Consider the following 19,848-nt stretch of genomic DNA (forward strand, 5'->3'; position numbering starts at 1 on the left):
GACTCACGTCCCCGTTATTTGCTTCCCTTGGGCCAAGCTATATGTGTTAGCGAAAACATGATTTTTCGCACTTGAACAAAGCCAAATTTCTTATGAGTAGTTCCTTTCTTGAGGACTGACCCAAACTTCCAGGTTACATGAGGTGATGATAAAAAAAAAAACCCTCCAATGATTTCCATTTATTGGTGGTGGGGTGGGGGGGGGGGGGGTGGTTGCTCTGTGACCATAACGTTTGCCAGCATTAGCCAGCAAGTGTGCCAGGGGGACAGTATATAACTTAGGAAAACAACCTGGATGAAAGTGTCATAACTGCTCATGTATCCATAGACTGTTTCTATAGAGTAATAAATTAAAAAATAAAACAAGATTCTTCTGGCTTGTTTCTCCTGTGTCATTAAAATAATTTCTCCCGGACTTCCCTGGTGGTGCAGTGGTTAAGAATCCGCCTGCCAATCCAGGGGGGACGGGTTCGAGCCCTGGTCTGGGAAGATCCCACGTGCTGCGGAGCAATTAAGCCTGTGCGCCACGACTACTGAAGCCCACGTGCCTAGAGCCTGTGCTCTGCAACAAGAGAAGCCACCACAATGAGAAGCCCGCACACTGCAACGAAGAGTAGCCCCCGCTCGCCGCAACTAGAGAAAGCCCGCATGCAGCAACAAAGACCCAACGCAGCCAAAAATAAATAAAAAAAAAATTTTTTTTCTCCCACAAAATAACCTGAAAAAAAAAAGACAAACTAATTGTTAGAAAACAGGAAGTAGTAGTGCATATTTTTGTAAAGGAAGAACAAAGAGGTTTCAGTTATAAAGAAAATAATTTACTGGGCTAGAATCACTGATCAGGAAACCTAAAAAATATTCAAGACCTGAATTTGTATATTTGGCCTATAAAACTTTCTACAACTAGTATTTCATTGTGCCTCAGCCCAGAGCAGCACCACATTGTTAAGAAATGAAAATTCCTGGGCCTTTAAACCACAGATTGGGGGCCCAGCAGTCTGTGTTCTGATCCAAGAGATTCTGCTGCATCTTCAAAGTATGAGAACCAACGTTTTAAATAAGATTTCTAAAAGGGGAAACTGTCAAGTTACTTCCTTCTACTAGAATTAAATATATATCTGGCATTTTATTTAACTTTCATAAAGTTAATCTCTTCCTGGAATGAACAGTTTCTTTTCACTGACCAGAAAATAAGATCTGGAATGAAAAGCAGTTATTTAACTAAAAAAAAAAAAACAAAAAAAAAAAAACCACAAACAAACAAAAAAAACCCCAGAATACTGTTAACCAAAAGATGGCCACATTGGGCTTCCCTGGTGGTGCAGGGGTTTGAGAGTCTGCCTGCCAATGCAGGGGACACGAGTTCGAGCCCTGGTCTGGGAAGATCCCACATGCCGCGGAGCGACTAGGTCCGTGAGCCACAACTACTGAGCCTGCGCGTCTGGAGCCTGTGCTCCGCAACAAGAGAGGCCGCGATAGTGAGAGGCCCGCGCACCGCGATGAAGAGTGGCCCCCGCCTGCCACAACTAGAGAAAGCCCTCGCACAGAAACGAAGACCCAACACAGCCATAAATAAATAAATTAATTAATTAAAAAAAAAAAAAAAGACACCAAAGATAATATTTTAAAAAAAAAAAAAAAAAAGGCCACATGAAACCACAGCTTCACTATCACAGCACAATTCACCTATGTACATTAGGGGTTTTTTTTTTTTCCTTATTCGTATATTTTGAGATTATTTCTTCAAATTTTATTTAAGTAAGGAACCTACTTAACAAAACACTTGGAAAATTTAATACCAACAAAATGTCCAAAGAATATAAAGTGATTCTCTGTAAACCTATTTCAAAGGGCAATTATAATTTCATCCGTAAAAACCAGAATTACCTGGAGAGCTTTTAAAAATAAAGCATGATAAATTAAAAGGGGGGTGGGGGTGGGGGAGGGGGGGGGCGGAGTTCCTTGGCGGCCCAGTGGTGAGGACTCAGCGCTTTCACTGCCATGGCCTGGGTTCAAGCCCTGGTTGGGGAACTGAGATCCCGTAAGCTGTGCAGCACGGCCAAAATTTAAAAAATAAATAAACTGTTGGATTCCACCCCAACACACACACACACACACACACACCCGCCCCTGAAGGTTTTATTGTTCAGTAGACCAAGTACGTACCTGGGAATCTGCATTTTCAACAAGTTTCCCGGTGACAGTGACGCGGATCCAGGGACCAGCTTTGAGAACCACGACCCAACGTTAATTTTCTAGAGCTGGATAATAGCGCGAGAAACAGCTGTCACATTTTTGTGCCTACGAGACGTCAGATACTTTGAAAAGGTGACATTTCCCAAAGGTATGGTACCTATCAGCGCTGCTCACTCAGTGTGGACGCAAACCCCCTGGAACCGTGTGAAACTGGGCGGTCTGATCTGATGAGCCTGTGTGTACCGGGATTCTCATCTCGCGAGCAGCTCTCAGCTCCTGGTTCCCAGGACCACAGCTGGAACAAGAACAGGTTAGAAGCACCATGTAAGGGGGTGGGGAGTTAGGGAAGAAATATACTTAAAATAATACTTTTTGCATCTATTAGGGTGACAACATACCATCATCACAGTTCTATCATACAGATCACATAGCGTAAATGATTCTAAAGAATTTTATGTCTTTAAGAAATAATGGAAAAAACTTAATAAAATAATGGAAAAACTGTTATCCTCTAAAAAAGGGTGGAAAAAGCAGCAAGGGAGAAATGGAGCTAGTGTCCCTAGCTTGAATCTGAATTTATGATATTAAACCATTTTAAGATTACACACTTTCCAAAGGACCACAAGACTAAAATTTTAGGCTTGGAATCACTAAAGAACAAGAGGGATTTTTTTTTTTCCTTCGTAAATAAGACCCATGTAACACGTCATTGCTATTCCCAGTCCAGTTTTGCCTGAAGACAAATCAATACACACATTACTACCAGTGGGGATAGACAAGGGCAATTTGGAGCTAAAAATACCCTCAAATCTTCCTCAAAGAAAAGGGCAGTGACGCTGGGAGTTGCATAAGAAGACAGGCAGAGAAGCGGAGGTTTCAACTTTGCCATGAACTATGCAGTGTTATTCCACTAACTCTGACACGGGGGCCAGGAAGAAGGGCGGAAGGAGCTGTGACAACAGGTGCTGACCTGAAGGGAGACTCCAGCGTTTCCTGTCTCTCGACTTTGGTTCACCCCGGAAACCAAATTTCAGGTAGCTTCATCCATGTTTTCTTTTCTCCTAGGATTACAATAAAATCAGACTTAGCCCCTTAAAAACAAGTTTCAACGATCAACTAAAAAACACAAGCGATAACTCACTTCCTACAGTCCATGACAGGAATCAAGTTCCCTTAAGACGCCGTTTTAGTCTCTACCTCATCTGATTATGTCCATTCAGTAAGGATTTTCCTTTCACTTCATTTCCTCTAAGAATGTCAACTGACTTAAAATTCAGCTCAATTTTGTTTCAGCATCAGAGTAAACACTGTTAAATCCAAGACGCTGAAAAGTCTCCCTTTTTTATTTTCCATAGGTCCTCTTGTCTGGACGGCTGGTCCCTCAGCACACCACAGCCCAAGACCCTTATAATCCAAGATCCTACATAGGATCCTGATTCCTACCCTATGTACAAAATTTTATTCTGCTTGTACCAAGGCAGGGCACACAAACGTGTCTGCTGTGCTCCATCAGAAGACGACCTGCTTACCTACCGAGAGAGCAGGCACTCCAGATTTTCTGCTGAGGTCCAGGTTTATGTTTATTGTTACCTCATGCCTATGAAATGTGTTTTGTAACATACCTGAAATATCAGCGCAGTAGTACACAATTACAACTGAGAAATAAATACCCAGCTTTGGGCTCAATATTTTTAAAGTGAGGGTACATGACCCAAAGATACTGGAAATAATTATCCTAAATTGGTAGTTTTCAAAACTCATTTGGGTCTCAAATTCACCTGAGAATTGGATGAAGTATGACCCCCCACCCCCGCCAAAAAGTGCGTGCAAAAATTACGTACACAAAATTCTGCATGTGAATTAATCAGACTCATAGATTCCACTAATAACGCCACAATGATCCAATAGGATCCATGGTCCCACTTTAAAAACCTTCAATATTTTTTCAAGCAAAGCATGCCATAAATCAACAAAAATTATCTCGCATATTACTTCCATCTGCAACTAGCATTCTTACACTGGTTTTATAACTGTATCACTTATATATACTTTGCCTTTGGTAAAGTTAAGGATGACAAGAAGAATAAATGGAACCATAAATCAAACTGGGCAACTGGATTACTTAATCCTTAAAGAAACAATGACACCAGGACTACTAAAAATTTTAACTGTCTTCTCAACTTTTCAAAAATGTGAACCTGAAAGTTTTACAAAGCACTAACTACGCTGAAACCTAAAAAGGTTATCTCCAGAATTGAGGAACTTGTAGTTGCCAAGAGTCTTTAAAAGGGTGGCTTATCTTAATCCTTTAATTTAATAGTAAAGAACTATCACTAGAGTTCTGTTTAAAGAGGTGGTATTATAACTAAGTGGCCAGGTCTATTGTGCACTGGGTTGTAACCAACTCTAATAAGACGGTTACGGATGTGCTGATACACAGCCATTCAGTGACGCTCGTGATACGGAGTCACGGATCTGGGAGGGCCTAGAAAGTTGATACACTTTCATATTTTCTGATCCTGAAGAATACCCAAATATGAAAATCAACCAACAACTGCTTTTAAAGAAAACGTTTTCTTTTTTTTTTTTTTTTGGCTGTGCCACACAGCTTGCAGGACCTTAGTTCCCCGACCAGGGATCGAACCCAGGCCCGACAGTGAAAGTGCCAAGTCCTAACCACTGGACTGCCAGGGAACTCCTTAAGAAAAGGACTTCAACTGAAATCTTAAGCCGTAACTGTAACAAAACTATGTGGCAAAAGTAGTCTGTTGTCTGTTTTAAATTAATTTTAGGATAAAACTGTGTAAGAACTGTGTGAGTCAATGTTTGATTTTACCCTCTCATGCCAACACATCTGAAATAGTTGGTAAAAATGAAAAAAGGCTCCTCCAACCACACCCTAAGATTTTTTTCATATAGTCAGAAATGTGAACGGCCACTTTTAATGATGACTTTTCTGAAAGAATAAAACATTAAAACTACAGAAGGCACATTCTTAATGGTCAACTACGTACCAATGTACCTAGTATCTCATTTTCCACTGAGTACACAAGTCAATCATGAACAAACTACATAGTTTGTATTATGTACTATAAATTATACATAAATAATAGAAGTACACTCTAAGAAATAACTATAAAAGATAAATACTACATAATTCAACAAGTATGGAGGCTGAGGAATACTCTACAAAAGCTCTTCCAATTACAACACATGAACTGTAAAAACCCAAGAAATAGGATTTTAATAATGACTCGAATTGAAAAATACCTTGCCAGAAATCAACCTAAAAGGTAATGATCTCCTCTGGAGCAGACTCCCATGATATCGAACCATAAAGGAACCACATTCTTTATTAGCTTGTTCTGCAGCAGGGCCTCCTTCTGAGAAACAAGTTCTGAAATTTGTAGGTATGGGGGAGGGGACGTCCACATGATCAAAGTCACCATCCGAGATCTTTCAACACACAACAGCGTTCACAACTGAATGTGACCCTCTGCCTTGATGGCAAAGACACAGACCACAATACCGGCTGCTAAAATAATAAATAAACCAAATGCTATTACTACAGGCAATTCACAACAGCCAAAATATGCAGTATACTCTTCACTGAGATAATTTTATTCTTCTGTTACCTAACAGATTCTCTTTAAGCAACAAAGAATGTATCTTCAAAGAATATAGAGAAACAGTTTGTGACTTAAGAGAACAATATATCAAAAAGATTAAGGCCAAAAATTCAAGTCATCATTTCCCAAGGAAACTTGAAGAAACACCCACGAAAGCTGTAAACCTGTAAAACCCATGCTAATACAACTACATGTTCTTCCCTGCTTTTTGATGTAATACAGTGTAATACAACTTCAACTGATGAACAAATAAGAAAATATTGGGGCTTCCCTGGTGGCGTAGTGGTTAAGAATCCGCCTGCCAATGCAGGAGACACGGGTTCAAGCCCTGGTCCGGGAAGATCCCACATGCCACGGAGCAACTAAGCCCATGTGCGCCTCAAATACTGAGTCTGTGCTCTAGAGCCCGCGAGCCACAACTACTGAGCCTGTGCTCTAGAGCCCGCGAGCCACAACTACTGAAGCCTGTGCGCCTAGAGCCCGTGCTCCACAACAAGAGAAGCCACCGCAATGAGAAGCCCGCGCACCGCAACGAAGAGTAGCCCCCGCTCGCCGCAACTAGAGAAAGCCGCGCACAGCAACAAAGACCCAACGCAGCCATAAATAAATAAATAAATTTATTGATTTATTTATTTAAAAAAAAAAAAAAATATATATATATATATATATACTTCAAATTGACTTAATTAATTAGAAGGCAAATTTTCTCAACATGTTTAATTTTCACATGACTCTTTTGGGTTGAAAATGTGCAATAAAAATAACAAACTAAGGCTTTGATTTTCTATCACATCCATGGATCTTCCACCCAAGTTATCACAAGTTGCCAGATATCACAAGTTCAATTATGTAATAAATAACTTCCGTCTTTCAGCTGGTATTATACAAAAATCCATAATATGAACATTCGATTTTGGATTCCCAATATCATCTGGCTTTTCAGAATTCTAATAAAGCTACCTAATCTTTTTTTAAAAATATCATAGGTTATACATAGATCGGTGAGTCTTACATCAGCCGGTAGTGAAACCACACAACCTAGTTATAAACAGCAATTAAGAGCATGGTGAATAAGAGAAGGGCAAATGTACTTCACAAGAAAAGGTCTCTGAATGGCCAAAAGTATATGAAAAGGTATTCAACATCAGAAGGTACAGAGAAATGTAAATTAAACCACAGTGATGTGCCTCCACACACAAAAATGGCCAAGACTGACGTGACTGACAACACTGACGCTGGCAAGGATCCACCACTGCTCAAGGGGTACGAGGCCGAGCTGACTATGGAAAGCTGCTTGGCTGTTTCTAAGAAACATACACATGCCCTACACTCAGCAACTCCACTCCTAGTATTTTCCCCATGAAAAATGAAAAGTGTGATTTGTAGAAGAATGTTCAGAGCAGATTTATTCTTAACAACCCCAAACTGGAAACTGCACCAAGAATGTATCAACAGGAGACTCAACGAAGTGTGGCCTGTTCACTCAGGGGTAATAAGACACATGCAACAACATATGTGAATCTCAAAAACACTATGTCCAGTGAAAAAGGCCAGAGGCAAAAGTGTATACATTGTAAGATTCTATTAGTATGAAGTTCAGAAACGAAAACTAACATGTGATGATCAAACTAGACAAATTGTTGCCCCTGACACAGAATGGACGGACTGGAAAAGAGCACACAAGTTCTAAAGTTTATGAAAACTGAGGCTATCAGTTTGTTTTGCCAAACAAAACTCACAAATTTTGCATAACAGGCAAGTCCAAATTTTTAAAAAGCAAAATTTTAATTATTTTTAAATTAAAGAATCAGAAAAGAATTTATTTTAAAGTTCATGTAGCAACTCAAAATTAAGAAATAAGGACTTAGGGCTTCCCTGGTGGCGCAGTGGTTGAGAATCTGCCTGCCAATGCAGGGGACACGGGTTCGAGCCCTGGTCTGGGAAGATCCCACATGCCGCGGAGCAACTGGGCCCGTGAGCCACAATTACTGAGCCTGCGCGTCTGGAGCCTGTGCTCCACAACAAAAGAAGCCACCGCAATGAGAAGCCCGTGCACCGCAACAAAGAGCAGCCCCCGCTCACGGCGACTAGAGAAGGCCTGCAACAGCAATGAAGACCCAAGGCAGCCAAAAATAAATTAATTTTTTTAAAAAAAGAAATAAGTATGTAAAATAAGGTCATGTTCAAGTAAACAGGTAAGAATCATCTATCACTGATAAATATTACATAACACTGAAATCTGGAAAATACTGAAGAAACAAATAAAGACTGAAACTTTTTCTTTTTAGGCACAAGGCACATTTATTTTTTAAAACTTTCTTCAGCTTTGGGACTTCACTGTTGGTCCAGTGGTTAAGACTCTGTGCTTCCACTGCATGGGGGCACGGGTTCAATCCCTGGTCAGGGAAATAAGATCCCATATGCTGCACGGTGCAGCCAAAAAAAAAAAAAAAAAATTCAGCTTTATTGAGGGCAACTAAAATTTTCAGGAGAATAATTTACTGATACTACGTGCCATCTTTTTCCGCAAAGGTCATAAATAACATTTACTGTAGTTATCAACATAAAGTTCAGCAAAGATTCATATAAAATCTAATAAAGTACAAATTGATAATTTTACGAAACATAATTAGTGCCTGTAAGAAAAGTTAACATTAACTCAGTTTCAAAGGCCCAGACCTGTATCTATTTGCCATATCTGCAAGGCAACTGTGATGAGAGAAAAAAGGCCTTGGAAGTGAAAGATACCACTGAAAATTTTCAAACTGAATTCTGTCCCCAAATTCCTACGAAGGCATTTCAAGTTAAACAAACAAACAAAAAGTAAAACTGTTCAAAACAAAAGGAAAAAACCCAGCAGCGTTATCGTCTTACAATCACCTATGATTTCTCAAGTGCCCTGCCCAAAAGAGTCAAAGAAAACCTGCCTCTGTGGTTGCATAATGAGGTTAAGTTTTAAAAACAAGTTCAACTACATCAACAAAAAACTGCATTTTTAGTTCAAGATGACATGATCATTATGAACTTACATGTTCAGCGTCCACGGTCTTCTGTAAAAGTTCAATATTCCAAGTAAATTATTGCCACATCAAAGAATCCCACAGTAGTTATATCACGAATTAACCATGTTCATATATAATGAAAAGGAACTAGAATGAATTACCAAATGATAATTTGATAATTATCAAATTTATTTTTGATAATAAGTGTATTTTTCAACATATACTTAAAACCACTTAAAAACAGCATCTACTGTTACTTACTTTGAAGATACCATGTAAATCAACAAACTAGGAAAAACATTTCTGGCAGAATCCATTATGCGTTCATATGCAGTAAATAACATCACAATGTTGTACTGGGGAGAAACCACTCAAACACCAAACAAGTTTAATGTGAATTGTTGTGAGTTGATCACCTATTTAAATGTACTTAAATGCAGGGTAAAAAACAGGCGCTGCGCTGTCAGTGGTGAGGCCAGGACGCTCCTTTTCCCTGAGCACCTTCTACCAAGCCCTCCTTGCTGGGAGCTGCTTCTGAGTCAGTGTGCCCTAAATGGTATTTACGTGAAAATACACTGAGGTGGTTAAACATTTTCATGTTTTATTCTGAACACAAGATGCCAACATTTCATCTTAAAAAAGGGACTGAAAAGTCTAAAAATGGGAGAGTTTTTAAAAAAATCTTGTGTCATATTTTTTAAATGCACAGAATTTCCTGGTTACTGATTACCAGAGTTTGAGAAATTAAGACTGTGCAAACCAGATTAACAGAAGACACAAAAACAAGGCATAAAAACCCCATAAAATACAGTCATAAATCTCACTTCTTAACTTTTTGTGTCTCTACATCATTTGAACATGCAACACACCCGCCTCAGCAAAGCTCGGAGGCTGCCCCCTGTCCCACTGCTCGGCCGGGGACCCCGAGCCCCCTCCTCAAAGCCAGACAGGACCTCCCAAGTGGTGTGGGTGCCTCAGAGCCCCCTCTACTCCCTTTTTTAGACCATATATGCTACTTCCCGCTTTCAGTCACCACGAAGGCTTACGAGAACACTCAACTTTGACAAAAAACTGTGTGATATTAAAAAATCTCACTTTGGCTTAACTCCAGCGTGAGCCTGGAAAAGCTGCCTGTTCACGGGTTCAACCAAATGCAGTGAGCACGTGCAATGAGAGCCCCTACGCCGTAGGGAATTCACAGCAGCATCCCTCAATACAGTGGTTCAGAATCACTGAATTCTAACAGAAACAAATGGAGTTCAACTGAAACTGTTCACATACTAATGCATGAGCACTCCTACTGCAGTAAAGCAAAAATGAGTACGCAGGCGTTTAAACTGACTCCCCAGAAAGAAGTATGGAATCAAAGGCACAAAATATAGGGGGCAGGTTCCCGATGAGACAAAACAAAAAGCTGAAACAGGGGCTTCCTTGATGGTGCAGTGGTTAAGAATCCACTTACCAGGACTTCCCTGATGGCTCAGTGGTTGAGAGTCTGCCTGCCAATGCAGGGGACGGGTTCGAGCCCTGGTCTGGGAAGATCCCACATGCCGCGGAGCAACTAGGCCCGTGAGCCACAACTACTGAGCCTGCGCGTCTGGAGCCTGTGCTCCGCAACAAGAGAGGCTGCGACAGTGAGAGGCCCGCACACTGCGATGAAGAGAGGCTCCCGCTCGCCGCAACTAGAGAAAGCCCTCGCACAGAAACGAAGACCCAACACAGCCAAAAATAAATAAATAAATTAAAAAAAAAAAAAGAATCCGCTTACCAATGCAGGGGACACGGGTTTGAGCCCTGGTCCGGGAAGATCCCACATGCCACGGAGCAGCTGAGCCTGTGAGCCACAACTACTGAGCCCGTGTGCCACAACTACTGAAGCCCGCGTGCCTAGAGCCCATGCTCCACAACGAGAAGCCACTGCAATGAGAAGCCCCCGCAGGGCAACAAAGAGTAGCCCCCGCTCGCCACAACTGGAGAAGGCCTGCGCACAGCAACGAAGACCCAACGCAGCCAAATATAGAGAGGAGGGAGGGAGGGAGGGAGGGAGGAAGCGAGCTGAAATAACTCTGGAGTTTTGACCACTGTAAATTTGTGTGTGTGTGATCATCTAGCTATATCCAAATGACTGAAAAATAGGAAACTTAAATGGTATCTAGGTTGAAAATCAGACTCAAGTTTCTCCTTCCGTTTCCTGGCTACAGTTCAGTGGGGTCCATAGGTAACCTCCCTGTGTGTCTCAGGGGGCACCTGGCCCGAGCTGCCCTGAGCATTAAACAGACACCTTTCATCTATGACCATCAGTGCGGTACCCATCTACTCTCCCTCCTCTTCCGTCTCCCGGTCATTAGTAGCCTTGGGGGACCAAGCCCAGCTACCGTCCACCTCTCTGGACTGACTGGTCTGGATGGTCTGCCTGCCCCCTGGGGTCTCCTTCAGTCAAGTCCCCGGGAGCAGCCACAAGTCTTTTCTGAACCATAAACCAGGTCGCATCACTGCCCAGCCCAAGCCTTTCCTACGGCTTCTCATTTCATCAAGTGAGCCTGTGGCCTTGGCACATGCTGCTCTAGTCTTGTGTTCTCAATGGGCCAGAACGGCCCCAAGAGGGAGAAAATGAGTTGGATGGCAAAAATCTTAACTCTTTTTATGTGTAAAGCACAAATACAGTATATAAACAGCTATTTGCGGTGCTGAAGTTTCACGGAATGGGAGGGTTGGGGGCCTCAATCGGACAAAAATGGGGAAAAAAAAGAGGGCTGAGAACACCCTTGGCCTGGTTCACTCCATTCCAGCCACAATCCCTTCCTTGCTAAATGGTACACCCTCAGCTTGAACTGGGCTCGCCTTCAAGTCCAACTTGCCAAGTCTCCTCCTCTTGTCACTCACATCAGCTCAGAAGCCTCCTCCTGCTCAGGGAGGCCTCCCCGACCATCCGAGCTAAAATGGACAAATCTGTCTCCCCCAGCCCAGTGATGTGCACTCCCGGCTGTGTCCACGGCCCTGGCCCCGGCCACACCACGTGCTGGAGAACACTGCTCACCTGCTCTAATAACCACGACGCATGAGGAAACAAAACAACCTTTCCTCTCTGGTTACACCTCGGAGAGAGAACACTTCACAATGACAATGGATACTGGTAAAAGTGACCTGTGACCAAGGGGATTACAATTTTTCAAACAGCAAACTATACTCATTCAGTCCTTGGGTGTACAAAGTACACATAATTACTGCTATCTTAAGAGACAGAAACTTTTTAATTAAAAAAAAACATTTCATTTTGCTATGAAGTGTTCAAATTTATATAATAATTCACTGAATAACAAATCATAGAATTCTTTGGGAATGAACACAAGTGTTTTTTAATAGTTTATTAATTCTAGGTAAAGCTAACTTAAAATACAGCTTAAGAGACTCCACCCTTTTTGGTGTGTAAATGAAGTTATCTCCCCCTCCAGTATTTCCAAGTAATACAAGATTTAAAATTCAAAGTGAAATTTTAATATGAACAGCAAACGGGAGGGGAAGGATTCTTCTAAAAGAAAGACTTTTCGGTTCTTCCTATTTTTTTTTTTTTTTAATTAATTTATTTATTTTTGGCTGTGTTGGGTCTTCGTTTCTGTGCGAGGGCTTTCTCTAGTTGCGGCGAGCGGGGGCCACTCTTCATCGCGGTGCGCGGGCCTCTCACTATCGCGGCCTCTCTTGTTGCGGAGCACAGGCTCCAGACGCGCAGGCTCAGTAGTTGTGGCTCACGGGCCTAGTCGCTCCGCGGCATGTGGGATCTTCCCAGACCAGGGCTCAAACCCGTGTCCCCTGCATTGGCAGGCAGACTCTCAACCACTGCGCCACCAGGGAAGCCCCTTCCTGTTCTTGATATTTAAGAAAGGAACTTCAAGTCAGGCACACCAATGTTCATAATGTTCATTCCCATCGCTGAAGAACTGTAGAATTTTTTTTAAATGAAGATTTCTGAATTTGAGTCAAATGCCCTCGTCTATCACAAAGAATACACTGAGCCATTATTAAACTCGCGCGGTACCTCTAGTAAGGGAAACTGTTGATATTCACCACGTCATTTAAAACTCTTAACGTACAGATAACTCTCCCCAGGACATTAACACAGTTTATTTAATGAAATAGGCATCTACTTATGTAACCTAATATTTAAAACACAAGAATTCTTGCAATTCTCATTAGCCAACTTCAGACTTCTTCAAGGCTCTCCCCAGTTCACGCGTGTAATTTCTCTTCCTAAACTTTTACTACTACCTGCAATGATGCCACCAGTTCTTATCCACATCTGGCCTTTACTGACTTTATGCCCTTGGCTGGGGACCGGCGGGAATAACGTTAAGTTCTCACTGTCCACTGTAAGGACAGGCAGCACAGCATCTAAAAAACGTTAAAGGGGCTTCCCTGGTGGCGCAGTGGTTAAGAATCCGCCTGCCAATGAAGGGGACACGGGTTCAAGCCCTGGTCCGGGAAGATCCCACATGCCGTGGAGCAACTAAGCCCGTGCGCCACAACTACTGAGCCTGCACTCTAGAGCCCACGAGCCACAACTACTGAGGCCACATGCCACAACTACTGAAGCCCGCGCACCTAGAGCCCGTACTCAGCAACAACAGAAGCCACCGCAATGAGAGGCCCGCACACCGCAATGAAGAGTAGCCCCCGCTCGCCCCAACTAGAGAAAGCCCACGCGCAGCAACGAAGACCCAACACAGCCAAACATAAATAAATTTTAAAAATAAAAATAAAAAACATTAAAAACACACATACCCAATGACCAAGTGATTCAACTAGTAGAAATTTTATGCTATAGACATATTCACACACATGCTCTATCCCATGTATCCAACAACATGCTATGAAGCATATAACAGGGGGAAAAACGAAGTATCAATGAAACACTGTCCCCAAAAGATCTGGTAAACATACCTAACAATGACCTACCCGTAAGTACAAGAAGAGTGAGGGATCTCTCTTATACTCACTGATTTAGAACAATAGCCAAAACAGAATATTGTGAGGCAAATGGTAAAGTGTGTACAGTGTGCTTACACATGTATTAAGAATGTAAACAAATATGCCTGGGAATGCACAGAAACTTCCGGAAGGATACATAAGAAATTAGTAACCACAGCTGACCCTGGATAGAGAAGCTGGGTGATGCGTAGACGGCAAGAAGAAATTTTCACTGTGCACCATCTTTCATTTCCACGTTTGTGTACCAATGCATATTATTCAAAAAATTCAAAACTATATTGAATTAGTTTATGCATCAATAGTATTTTGAAGGCTAGTTGATTTTTATTAGATGTTAATGCTTTCTAAAATACAATTGTGTGCAAAGGATTATTTCTAGATCTCCAAGAAGGGCTTGAATGAGGCTACAGTACAGGACCTATTTAGGTTAACTTTTAAGCTTGAGGAATAAGAAAATAGGGGTTAATCCACCCCTGGTTTCCACATTGCTTCATGCTGGCCATTAACCAAGTATGAATAAAATGAGTAATTTGTATTAAACGCCCATTTCTATAAAATGCTTTTGTCTGTAATTAATGAATGCACTGGCGGTGTTCTATGAAGCCTTAAAGGCTCCCAGTACGAGACTCAGTCCACCCAAAGCTTCAAGGTTGACCTAAACAGCCATCTACAGATGTGTAAAGGGTGTATCAGCCCCCTAACCTCTATAATTTTTGCACTGGTGAACTATTTGTTTCATACTTTCATTCATCAACTGGGGCTTACTTTGTTGATGACAATCAGCATTCTTGAGCCAAGACCATTTCCTAAGCAGAGTGATTTTACACACTCAGCAGCCGTTCTAGACGCCACAAGGACCTGAAGCCCTCCATCCTGACCTTGCTGCTCTGTTCGTACAGGTGGGTAGCACCAAAATTACCTGCCTTGGGGTTCAAAACCAGTCATTCTTGCCTGCTTTCTTCCATGTCACCTCCCCAACATTCAATTAACCACCACATTCTGACCATTTTATAATTCACCTTGATTCCTACTCTTCTCCTCCAATCCTTTTCCAGATCTCAACTGGTTGTCCTGCCTGCAGTCTGAGTACAAAGCCATCCTTCCACAATCTAGTTAAACCTTTATGAAATACAAATCTCAGGACCCTCACTCTCTTGCCAAAAATCTGCTAGTGGTTCTTTATCATGGAGTTAAGAGCTGACTAGTTTGCCAGTCTCATTTTCGCTAACTTGTTGCTTCATACACCTTTTATTAGCCCCCAGCCTTTGTTCATCATGGGCCCTCTCTGATACCACCTGCTCCTAAAACAAGATGTAACTCATCCTGGAGATGCCACTCGGACATCTCCACCTCCCCAAATCCTTGGACACGCTCATTCAGTAATTCTCCCCTTGTGTTCTGAAGGGTCCTCTAACCCTCCCACCCTAAGCAACAACATTCCCTCTCATTCATCCTTTGCAAATCCTTCCCAATTAGTTTATCTTATTTCCATTTCTCTTCTCCACACTCCCTGTAACAATTTTGGACAGCAGGTTCCGTGTGTAATACATCAAGTCTCCAAGTATACCCAGCTCTGCCACTGAACTGTGCACACAGCAGGTGATGTTTTAAAACGGGTAATGGGATACTAGGTAAACTACTCCAGTGAGCCCATCACAACAAAAGATATTCTTTTCTGATAACAAGATTCCAAGACTTATTCCACATTCACACGTGCTTTCTTGAATTTTTCCTTTCTTCTATCTGCTTCCCAATTCATGCAGATGTAACACAAGTCTCAAGTTGATTATTAAAAGGTGCTACCCTGCTGGTGTTCACCCCCCTTTCCTGCACTGTCCTTTAGTTACTGTGCTGGATTCTAACCGAGAGTCAACGCTGCTCAAGAACAGGAGCACCTCGAGTCTACCCCACACTGGCTGCCTTGCTCTTAAAAGCAGCAAATACTTTCTGAATGTAGCTGACAGACCTTCTTCAGAATCAGTGATTCAGAATCACCAGCCACTTTCAGCGTATACTAACCTAGGCTCTTCCCAAATATTAACAATAATATATTCCCTTATAATTCATTCGTGGGCCCTATACATTTTTAAAAAATCATTTATTTTATTGAAAAATACAGAATTAACATATATCCAAGTTATCATATGACAGCAACAAAATGTGTACATTAAATTAGCATTTTAATACCTATGTTATTTTTAATGATGTGATAAAATTCCTTTTAAAAAAAGCAACACTCTTTGTAGCACTAGCACCCATGCTGTCTGAGTGGTATGTGTTCACAGGCCATCCAAAAGAGAAGAACTATTAAGGGACAAACAGGAAAAGAATTGCAGTTAACTGTCACAACGAATTCTCCAGTGTTCATTCAATGGTAATCTCACCGAGAACACATACGATCCAGAAAAGCACTGGAGCCGAAGGGGCCCGGTGTCAGTGTCGCCACTGCTGTTCTACCAGCGACAGCTCAGGTGGAAGCAGAAAAAGGAGGCCTCCAGAGGGGAGTCTGGGGTGAGGAGGGAGCCACATAAAGACGGTGATGAAGATTCATGGAAACTGAGGAAATGGTAAAGATAAAGGATGCTGGGGAAAAACTTATGAAAAACTTAAATAGTTCAAACACCTAATTAATTGGTCTTAAAAACCAATTCTTTCTACACTATTAAGTATATAGAAAATTTAACCATGGTTCAAATAAATGTATTAAAATATATCTGTATTTCAAATACTACATATTAGCTTATAGAAAAAATTAATTGAAAGTCTGTCTAGGGGCTTCCCTGGCGGCGCAGTGGTTGAGAATCTGCCTGCCAATGCAGGGGACACGGGTTCGTGCCCCCGTCTGGGAAGATCCCACACGCCACGGAGCAACTGGGCCCGTGAGCCGCAATTACTGAGCCTGCGCTCCGCAACAAGAGAGGCCGCGATAGTGAGAGGCCCGCGCACCGCGATGAGGAGTGGCCCCCGCTTGCCACAACTAGAGAAAGCCCTCGCACAGAAACGAAGACCCAACACAGCCATAAATTAAAAAAAAAAAGTCTGTCTAACTTGACCTGGTTACATTTATTTGACCTCTGACCGAAGTCAGACAATATATACAACTGTAACATGCTGATTATTAACCGAAATGGCACCATAATGTAAACTAGAAAAACTTTTCAAACCTTTCCAAATATTGCATTATACATTTATCTCCCAACTTTTCAGCAGCTCTGAGGTCAAGGAGAGAAAAAAATCTCAAAACAGAAAACTGCTTCTTGCAGGTCCCCAGACGATGGCAACCACACGCTTCCTAACTTGCACACATTAATTTGTATTCACTGTAAAATATCTAGTGAGGAGACTTAACAAGAAAATACTATGTTTAGCAAACGAAAGGCAAAAACCAAAATGCAGGAACTAAGTACTATCTTTGATGTAATTAAGAAAAGGGTTAATCTATGTTCTAGAAACATTTTAAAGGCAACCCAGAAAAGCAAACAATGCCTATTTCATACGTAATTTTTAAAATCCTTCCAATCCACCCAATTGAACAGTAATAAATGTTAAGCAAAAGACCACAATAATGGAAGCAAACAGGTAAAAACAGGATGGGGTGGAAGGGAGCCGGGAGCCTTAAGGACCCCTCAGAGTACGGAATAATTACACACACTTGAATAGAAATTAACAACACAAAAGACCGAAAAAGAGAAAAGTTTCTTCAAACTATGTATTACATGCTTTTTTGCCTTCAGTTCACACTCAATTAGAAAAAACCTGACTCTCCTGGAGAGGACACTTTATAACCTGCTTCCACTTCCCCCAGTGCCTGGGGGTCCTCCAACACCAAGCTCCAGTGTGCAGCTCAGCCAACACACGAAACATGCCCTGAGAGCTCTTAAGTTGAAAGATTTAAGAGCCCCTTGAGCACTGTTCCAGTTGTGAGACGCTTGTCCTTCTCCACTCCACCAACCCCACCTCCCCTCCCCTCCATCCAACCCAAACCACTCCCTTTACTTTTGCTCTCCTTCCCTCTTTCTCCTCATACTTTCTTTTTAGACATATTTCTATGGAGACACACGTAAGGGTACGTACGTACTCTCCCAAATTCTATGGAACACTCGGCCTCCCTCACATTCTCTGCTGGCTCTTCTTGCTCTGAAGTCTCCACTATGATGACAGCTGTCTAAGAACTTGCATTTCTCCCCCTGGTTTCTCTCACCACCCACTAGACTTCAAGCACACAGTATGCAGGGACCAATTCCACTTTCTTCGTTATTTATGCACAGGCTGAGACAAAAATTGCTCAATAACCGTCTACTGAATGAATAAGCAATCTGGGATTCTTGTCCACACACATTAGCTGGTACTGAAAACTCAAATCTATGCCATTACTCCCTATTTTCCTCAGACCAGCTCAAGACATGCAAGTGCCAACTGTGCTATGATACTGGGAACACTGATAAAAGATGAATAAAATGCACGCACAACACAAACCAGTGTCATACACTGACAAAGCGACAGGAATGAGGAGGGGTGGCATCTAGCTCTGTGGGGAAAAGTCTCTTCCTTAAGGGACCTTGGGAGACAAAGGAAGACACCTCAGTGCTCACTGAGCAACAGACAGAAGGCCGGTGGGGTGGGAAACACACACCGAGAGCAGATCCAGTAAAGCCCTGTGGCCTGTGAGACCAGCTGGGGTTTAATTCAGACGGGAAGTATTGCATTTGAAACAGCAGAGGGACTTTTCAGAAGGAAGCACAAGATACTATGTGCAGAGTGAGTCCAAGAGCGACAGTAAAAGCAGGACCAGACAGGAGGGTATTGTAGTCACCTTCAGTGATAAAATGACAGGGCCTTGAGAGGTCGCTGTTTACCAGGTACAGAAGCTTCATACAGTTTTTAAAACCCCGACAAACCACTGTAGGAACTCAAAACCAAAATATTACAAAACCCAGTGGACATATGTTCCCTCTCCTTAAGAGCAGCTACACCCACCCCCAGTCCTGAACACTTACCTTCTGTGCCTCAGCGAAGGGCATCACCACCAGCCCAGCACCCAGACCAGGCGCTACAAGGCCGCCCTGCGTCTCCCCCTCCCACCAAATCACTACAGTCGCCCTCAGTATCTGCAGGGCACTGGTTCCAGGTCCCCCTCAGGTACCCAAATCCAAGGATGTCCAAGTCTCTCCTATAAAACAGCACAGGATCTGAATATAAACTGTGCGCACCCTCCTATGCATTACGGGTCTTCGGATCACTTACGGTACCAAACACAATGGAAATGTTATATAAACAGCCGCCTGTGGCAAATTCAGGGCTGCTTTTTGGAACTTTCTGGAATTCCCCTCCTCCCCTCCAAATTTTCAATCGACTGTTAGTTGAACCCGTGGATACAGAACCCAGGGACACAAGGGCGACTGTGGTCTGTTAAACATGCTCTACATGTGACATGGTTCTGTCTGGAATCTGAACAACCCTCACAGATACCAAAGATCCTTCCCAGCAGCGTGTGCAGCTGGGGGCGGGGGCTGGGGAGTGGACCGGTGGTCTGTGCGGTCTACCAGCTCTCTGTTTACGACCCAGCCACTCCTGCACTCAGAACTGTCCCGACTCCCACTCCCTCACCTTCTCGGTGAAGTTCAGACTCCACAGCTTGGAGCAGCCTTCACTTCTCCGTCTCTTACCTGCTCACTGACGCCCCAGCCCCGTCCTCACCACCCCACAGCCCTCCCTCCCGCTCCCGCCTAAAAACCTACAATGGGCAAGTACTTACCTTCAAGAATCGCTCAAAAGTGATCATCTTAAGTGAAATCTTCCCAGCGTGAGTGGATATTCGCTTCTGGGTTTTCAGAGCATTTCCCAGTTGCTTCATTACTACCACCTGGTCTAAAGGTTTGCTTACGGCTCTACATATATCCATAAAACTCCAAATCCCAAGAGGGCAGGTGCCATATTTTGTTCATTTTTGTATTCCAGTTAGTAAACACAGAGTCTGTCCTACAGTTGGTGTCATTCATTCACTAAACAAGCATTTAATAAGGACTTGCTAGGAAATGA

The 19,848-nt window shown here is 42.6% G+C and overlaps 1 protein-coding gene across 3 annotated transcripts in view; it reads right to left on the reverse strand.

Annotated features, from left to right (window-relative positions):
- Positions 1-19,848, reverse strand: part of PSPC1 (paraspeckle component 1) — a 95,877-nt gene that overhangs the window by 7,117 nt on the left and 68,912 nt on the right. For all 3 annotated transcript variants that reach the window (XR_011071042.1, XR_011071040.1, XR_011071043.1), the window contains exons 9-11: positions 3,166-3,256; positions 2,353-2,490; positions 2,166-2,260 (exon numbers count right to left, since the gene is read on the reverse strand). The gene's annotated coding sequence lies outside the window, so the exon portion shown is untranslated. The remainder of the gene's footprint in view (positions 1-2,165; positions 2,261-2,352; positions 2,491-3,165; positions 3,257-19,848) is intronic.

The sequence above is a fragment of the Eschrichtius robustus genome, chromosome 18, assembly GCF_028021215.1.
Source record: "Eschrichtius robustus isolate mEscRob2 chromosome 18, mEscRob2.pri, whole genome shotgun sequence".
Taxonomy (NCBI): Eukaryota; Metazoa; Chordata; class Mammalia; order Artiodactyla; family Eschrichtiidae; genus Eschrichtius; species Eschrichtius robustus.